At 38.1% G+C, this 7,046-nt stretch overlaps 1 long non-coding RNA gene across 1 annotated transcript in view; it reads left to right on the top strand.

The window, feature by feature from the left end:
- Positions 1-5,629: 5,629 nt before the first annotated feature.
- LOC144453281 (uncharacterized) overlaps positions 5,630-7,046 on the top strand; it is a 7,856-nt gene continuing 6,439 nt past the window's right edge. Inside the window, exon 1 of the long non-coding RNA XR_013482405.1 lies at positions 5,630-5,763. This is a non-coding gene — a long non-coding RNA (uncharacterized LOC144453281). The remainder of the gene's footprint in view (positions 5,764-7,046) is intronic.

The raw sequence follows: 7,046 nt of genomic DNA on the forward strand, positions 1-7,046 counted from the left end.
ACTCTGAAAAGTCAATTTTGAGACTATTCAGACATTTTTAGAAAATCATTTCCAAGCTTTACAAGACAGCACCAACATGTAAAAAGCAACTACATAAGGTTGAAATATTTTTGAAATATAGTTTGATAGGATCTTGACAGTAAGAGGTAGGGGAGAGATCTTGAGACTGGGAAGTGTACACCTCATGGGGGGGGGGGGGGAGGTCCTAGGCGGTCTCCCCCTAGAAGCCCTGGAGGTTTTTTCCCTGAAAAGTCAATTTTGAGACTATTCAGACCCTTTCAGACAATAATTTCCAAGCCTTACAAGACAACACCAACATGTAAAAAACAACTACATAGGGTTGAAATACTTTTGAAATATACTTTGATAGCATCTTGACAGTAAGAGGGGAAGAGCTTGAGACTGGGATATGTCCACCTCATGCGGGGGGTCTGAGGGGGTCTCCCTCTAGAAGCCCTGAAGGATTTTTACTCTTATAGCCAATATTTACGCTATTTAGACCCTTCAAGCAATAACTTAATCCATGCTTTACAAGACAGCAAGTATCAGAAACTATTCTTTATAACTTACACTAAGGGTTGAAATATGTTCTTAAAAAGTTAAATGGCATCATTATATACATGTAGGTCAGCACATCTAATGGTAGTATCATTGGTAGGGGAGATTTGGAGATTAAGGCAATTTTAGACTATCTTGGCAAACATTTCACATCTTGAAAAGACAATATCATCTCAAATTAGAATAGGGTGAAAATATTTAAGAAAAGTTTAATACCATTATGACAGTAAAAAGGTTTTTGGTGAATCTGATTGTTGGTTGAATGCATGAGTGACCTCTGGGGGTGAGGAAGTCCTTGGGGTTTTCCCCCTGGCAGATATGGAGTTTTTTGCTTGAGATACTAAGGCAATGTTTAGGTTATTCATAACCTTTGAGGTAATATTTCCAAGCTTCGAAAAGCTAAGTAAACCTAAATGTACATTTTAAATGAGTTTCCTATATCACATAAAATAGACATGTAACATTAGTATAGGGGCATTAATATATGTATAATAAAGTCACCGGTATGTTAGAGAACTTTAGGTGGTCATACCTAGTGTATAATAGAAACTGGAATCTGATGAGATGTGGTGATTTGTAGTGTCAATAACATGACGAGTAGAACAATTTAGATTAACTTCATTTATAAACTATCTATGAAAATTGCCGTTACGAAACCTTCAATTCACAAGTTCACTTTTGCCCCAAACTGCAATATAAGTGAAGCATTGATTGTGAAACAGCCAAGCATTTACATGACATGTTCTGTAATTAGTGTGGTAGCTAGGTAATACATGTATATGTATATGTATAGTTATGTTTGAACTAATAAGTAATATTAAAGAATTCATGTAAGAAACAGGGACAAGAACAAATATTGACATGTACCACATTTCAGACAAGGCTATATGCCATTGTAGAAAGGATTTTTTTCTTCCATCACAATTTAAAACACAATGACCCCTCCCTATCCACAATGTTCAAAACAGCATGACCCCCCTACTGCCAATTTCAAAAACAGGGTGACCCCCCCTACCAATCCACCCCCCCAGGCCGAAGAAACTGACCGGTCCCTTAAAGGTAGGGGAAATATATTCAAGACAAAAAATTGCAATATTTAGACTGTAGACAAGGAACACAACAAATTACGAAATACTACGCGGACATGAGCACTCCGTGACGACTGTCCAAACACATTTTATTAGTGTTCAAAGATCTTTTGAAAGTGACAGATGCCTGGCCTGACATAACACTTTTCAAAGATGCCAGACTGTTTCTTCAGGACGAGACTCGGGGACTGCAATCCATGGATACATATTATTCTTCAATTTCCAATGCGAAATGTAGCTATAAACTCCAGACGACAGTACCGCAAGCAGCAATGGATAAAATTCTTCGAAAATGTAACCTCTTTATCATTATGGTAACCCATATCTATGTTTTATTCTCGCCTCTCTCCAGGAAACCAGGAGACAGTTGAACATTCCGTTCAGTCAACTGAAATGCACGATTGACTACGTCAGAGACCCAGGTCCATGATATCTGAAGACGTCATCTGCGTAAAACCTGAAGTTGAAATGGATCATTGTGACAATAGCTCCATATAAATGGATGCAGAAACATTTTAATACTATGTGTCTATGAGATTTAAGCTACCATTTGTGGCTATTTTATACAGTAACACAGAAAGTTTTTTTTTGCAGGAAAAAGCACATAAGTAAGTAAGTAAGTGAGTGAGTGAGTGAGTGAGTGAGTTAGTGAACTGTGACAGACAGGCAGACAAACAAATAAACAAACAAACACATATGTACGTACGTACGTACGTACGTACAGGCCTGTATAATACTATTGAAATAATATACTATGTTTCTATATATCTATACAAACACCATTATAGGTATATTATGTCAATTATCATGACTATGAACCACTTAGTACCAGTTTATGGCTTTCAATGAATAAAAAGAAGTAAAAAGAACTTCAGTAGGTCTCAGTAGGTGAAATGAATTACAAAATTTACGTTTTAGCATTGAACCTAATCTGAATGACTATTTCCACAGTTGCAGTTGACCTCTAGGTGGCAGTATGATCACTGCAGCCAATTATAAATGTTTGGTACTGTGTGCCCCTATCTCTGGTTGATCTTGATTTGGGATTACAGTGTCAGATGTTGATATCCTCTGTGATCTTTCTTAAAAATACATGCTAGAATGTGTCAATATAAAATGGAAATGGAGTCCCAGTCAATGTTATGCTTGTATAGTATTGAGTGTTTAGCTAAAGGAACATCACATACACTATTGTGTGAGTGTAACATGATTATTAAAGTGGCACAGGCTGACAATCATATATGTCTGTAAACGTGAAAATACTTACAAAACCTTCAATGTACTTAATATTCTAGTATAATGTTAATGTTGATGTATACCTTCTATGACATCACAATTTGTGTTCTGATATTCTTAGAACTGTTGATTACATAATAATATGGAGTTCCTGTACATAATAAATTATGTCATCAGATCATTTATAAGTTATTACCCGGTTTCAGTTCAGTCAATTGCAAGTAATCATTATTGGGGTGTACAATGTTGGTATGCATCAGTAAGTAGAATACCGTGAAAACTTTATAAAAAAATACATCCCCAAAAACATAAATTCAGCTTGTTCCCCTTTAATGATTCTGGATTCTGGGATTTCCATGTTACCAATTTTCAATTTTCTTTCTTACAATTATATATATACCCGTAATTCCTCAGGTTAGCGCCCTGGGCGGTTTCAAGCCCCCCAGACCCCCAAGTTGGGGTTGGGCGGTTTCCTGCGTACCCTATTTTCGCTGTGACCAAAACAATGCCTCATACATACTATGAGTGTTGCAAATGTGGAGTCTGAATACACTGATCAAAAGCTCCGACAATTCTGACTGGATGATAGATGTCTTGAAACAGAATACACATGTGCTGGAAACATATAATGTTGCAATCTTTCATTTTCACTCAATTCTACTATCAAACCAACACACATTGATAAAAACCATGAGCGGTCCCTTTGATGTAATCTCTGCATTTATTAACATTGATAAAACGATTTCCAAGTAAAAAGTACCAAACACTGTCGGAAGACATGAAAATTAGAATTTACATTAGGTAATGCAGGAATTGGTAATGGCTTCTCCTCTGTGACAGCACAGCTGTTTTTAATGTATATTGGATCGTGACACATGATATTGTACATGTAGTATTATGTACCCAGTCCATGTAACAAAGAATTCAAAATCGGAACAGTTGCGGGGCAAAGTGCTAGATCTAGCACTTCGCCATTTTTTGACAAAGTGCTAGATCTAGCACTTTAGCGAAAAGTGGCGAAGTGCTAGATCTAGCACTTCAACAAAGAGTGGCAAAGTGCTAGGTCGTCGGTAAATATGTCATGTTATACCGGTAATGGACATGTTATTACTCTCAGTGTAAAATGTTACTTCTCGTGTTAACGACCTTAGAGTTTGATTTTCCGTATGTTTTGCCAATGCACAAACAAGTTTCTACTTCGTAATTTTCAGTAACGTTCAGTTTTGTATTTTTTCGATGTTCTATGCGGCGAAAACTACAGCACGTGGTCGTTTCCCTTCCACGTTTCGTAATCCTTACAACGGCTTGACACCACTACCAACAACCGCAGACCGCCATTTTGACAGCTGTCACGTCAAATAACGCACTCCCATATACAGTCGAAACTACGAACATTTTGTTCGGCGTGCGTCACAGACTTCAACTATAGCACGCAGTCATTTCGTCGGAACCACGTTTCGTACTCCGTAGTTGACAACGGCGTGACACCACACAGTCGAAACTTCGAAGATTTCAGGAAGTAGAAACATTTAGTTCGGCGTGTGTCACAGACTTCATACTGCAGATTTAATGGCAGTGACATTTGTAACATTGCATGACAAAGATATAATATAAAGGAAAACTGAATTTCTTGGTGTGTGTGTGTGTGTGTGTGGGGGGGGGGGGGTTAGTGTGTCTAGATGCGAGAGCGAAGATTTTTCTTGATCGTTGAACACGAAAATAAAGTCTGGGTGTAAGTTTATATCATGTTCACTATATTTCTATTGAATAGATAGATTCACTTCTTTCAGTATTATCAGATCGTTTATAGATGACAAAAAATATTGCTATCGAAAACATATTCGTGTGAACAATTTTAATTTCAGCCCTTCATTGCTGTAAATATTTTGATAGAAATCTATAAATAACCCGTCACTACTGTTTTGTAAATTCCATGTACTTGGTACTGCCAACTTCTTTATTGAAAACAACGACAATAAATAATCCATGACTTCGCCAGATCTCAAGTAAACCATCACATTACTGTTTACTGATTTTTTTTGCATTCCTAGACAATCACCAACTTCAATATCGTCCCTTATGTAATTCCTGGTCGCTCAGAAATTATACTCCAATGTGGGATAAAGATTTCAGTGATTTTCAAATTTATTTCAAGACGTTATGATTGATATATCTTTCCCGCTCTAAAATAGACATGGTATAAGAAATACTGAGTGGCTAGTCCTTGTTTACAGAGTAGATTGCAGATTCTGAAGTACAGTCCCGCCCACAGGCACTCCCGAGATATGTATGATATCAGAATGTTTCTATCAGAATACAATACAATGTCGATAATATCGATGATATTGACGTATTTTAGCCAATTGTATATGAAAGGGGTAAAATAATAACACTTGTTTCTGTGATCGCGCAAGTCCATCCAAGGTATTGACAAGGCATGTTTGTAACAGAACACACAACCCCCGGGACACAACCGTACGTACGGCAACGTGAAGTTTCAACCGGCCGTTTTACTCGGCAAACATTTAACAAACTTCAGATAAATCGTGTCGTTGTTACAATCGGCCAAAGATAAGTTTTGGAGTCGATCGTGCGCCACACGACCATGTACACGGACTACTGACATGGCGCATGTATGTGACATTTATCGACCACGTTATATCAAGCCGTTGGAGGCGCTTCGTTGTTTACAGTCCCGCACTTCGTTGTTTTCTGGCGAAGTGCTAGATCTAGCACTTCGGCGAAAACTGACGAAGTGCTAGATCTAGCACTTTGTCAAAAAGTGGCGAAGTGCTAGATCTAGCACTTTGCCCCGCAACTGTTCAATTTTGGACCATTTAGCTACCTCCCCAGTCCCATGACGATAAAGACGTAATTACATGTAAGTGTTGACAACATTCAATGCATGGTCAGTGAATAGCTCTGCCAGTATCATATACCCAACGTGATTGGGTGAAATTACTCACTTTTTTGTAAGCTGCGATCCTATTGGTCATATATGACGTAGTGACCTAATTACATTAATTATTTCACAACATGGCGACTTGTAAAAAGACTAGCGCAGCGATCACACTTGGAGGTTGGAATGCGCCGTATACAGTCATCTTATGAAGGGAAATATACATTTTTAGCAATGCTACATTCCTAGAAAGAATACTGATGTTTCTGTGATGTAAATAGCAGATTGAATTACGACATACCGTCATAGGAAGAATTGAAGCTTCGTATGTTGATGTGAGTCCACCCACGTGGAATATGTTTACAGTTACACATCGTTGTATGTACATGTACTACAAAATATACCAATGCATGCCAAGTCAGTCATTTTCTAAATCCTCCAAAATAATATAGATTAAAAAATGAAATTCTTCAGTTGTCCCCCCCCCCCCTATTTTGAACTAAATCCCAAAAAAATTTATGCAAAAAGGGGGGGGGGGGATCAATCATTATAAGGTGTATTATCATTCGTATGTAGCCTGCACAACTTCAAATTTATTGTGAGGGAAACCCCCAGCTGTTGTCCCATGAGAGTTACATGAATTTTGATTAAAAGTATACCTTGTCAATCATTTATTAGCTTAGGTATCATACTGCCTTATCATTGGTATGAATATTATACAAACGCTAACTTGTTGCCAAGTAGACCTCTGTAGTAGACCGACTACTTTTGCGACAGTCCCAAGAGAATTACGTGAATAAATTACGTGCTTGTCAATCATTCAACTCTCATTACAATGCAGTCTCATTATTGCCCCAACACACATTAGCACTGGCGGTGTCTCAAAGGGGGCAAACATCTTTGGCGGTACGTCAAAATAACGATGAATAAACAATGCAAGGTCAGATTGTGAATGAATTTTTAGGCGCATGAATGCGGAAGAACGGGAAGAACAAAAATTTCATTCGTCACATACCAGGAGGGGGGGGGGGGGGGCGGTTTCCCGTAACTTTGCCAAAAGTCGACATTGTAAAAAAGAAAGGCCTGGGCGCTTGCCCGTGTGAGGGCGCAAACCCGAGGAATTACTTATATATATATACACACACACACAAAATACACAAGTTATGGTACGGAGCCGTTACTCAGAGTTTCACGCTTGAATGCGATCTTCGGACAAAGATCAATTACTACCAAACCAGAGTGACTGTAGAGTTTCAATTACTACC

Source organism: Glandiceps talaboti, unplaced genomic scaffold, assembly GCF_964340395.1.
Source record: "Glandiceps talaboti unplaced genomic scaffold, keGlaTala1.1 scaffold_35, whole genome shotgun sequence".
Taxonomy (NCBI): domain Eukaryota; kingdom Metazoa; phylum Hemichordata; class Enteropneusta; family Spengelidae; genus Glandiceps; species Glandiceps talaboti.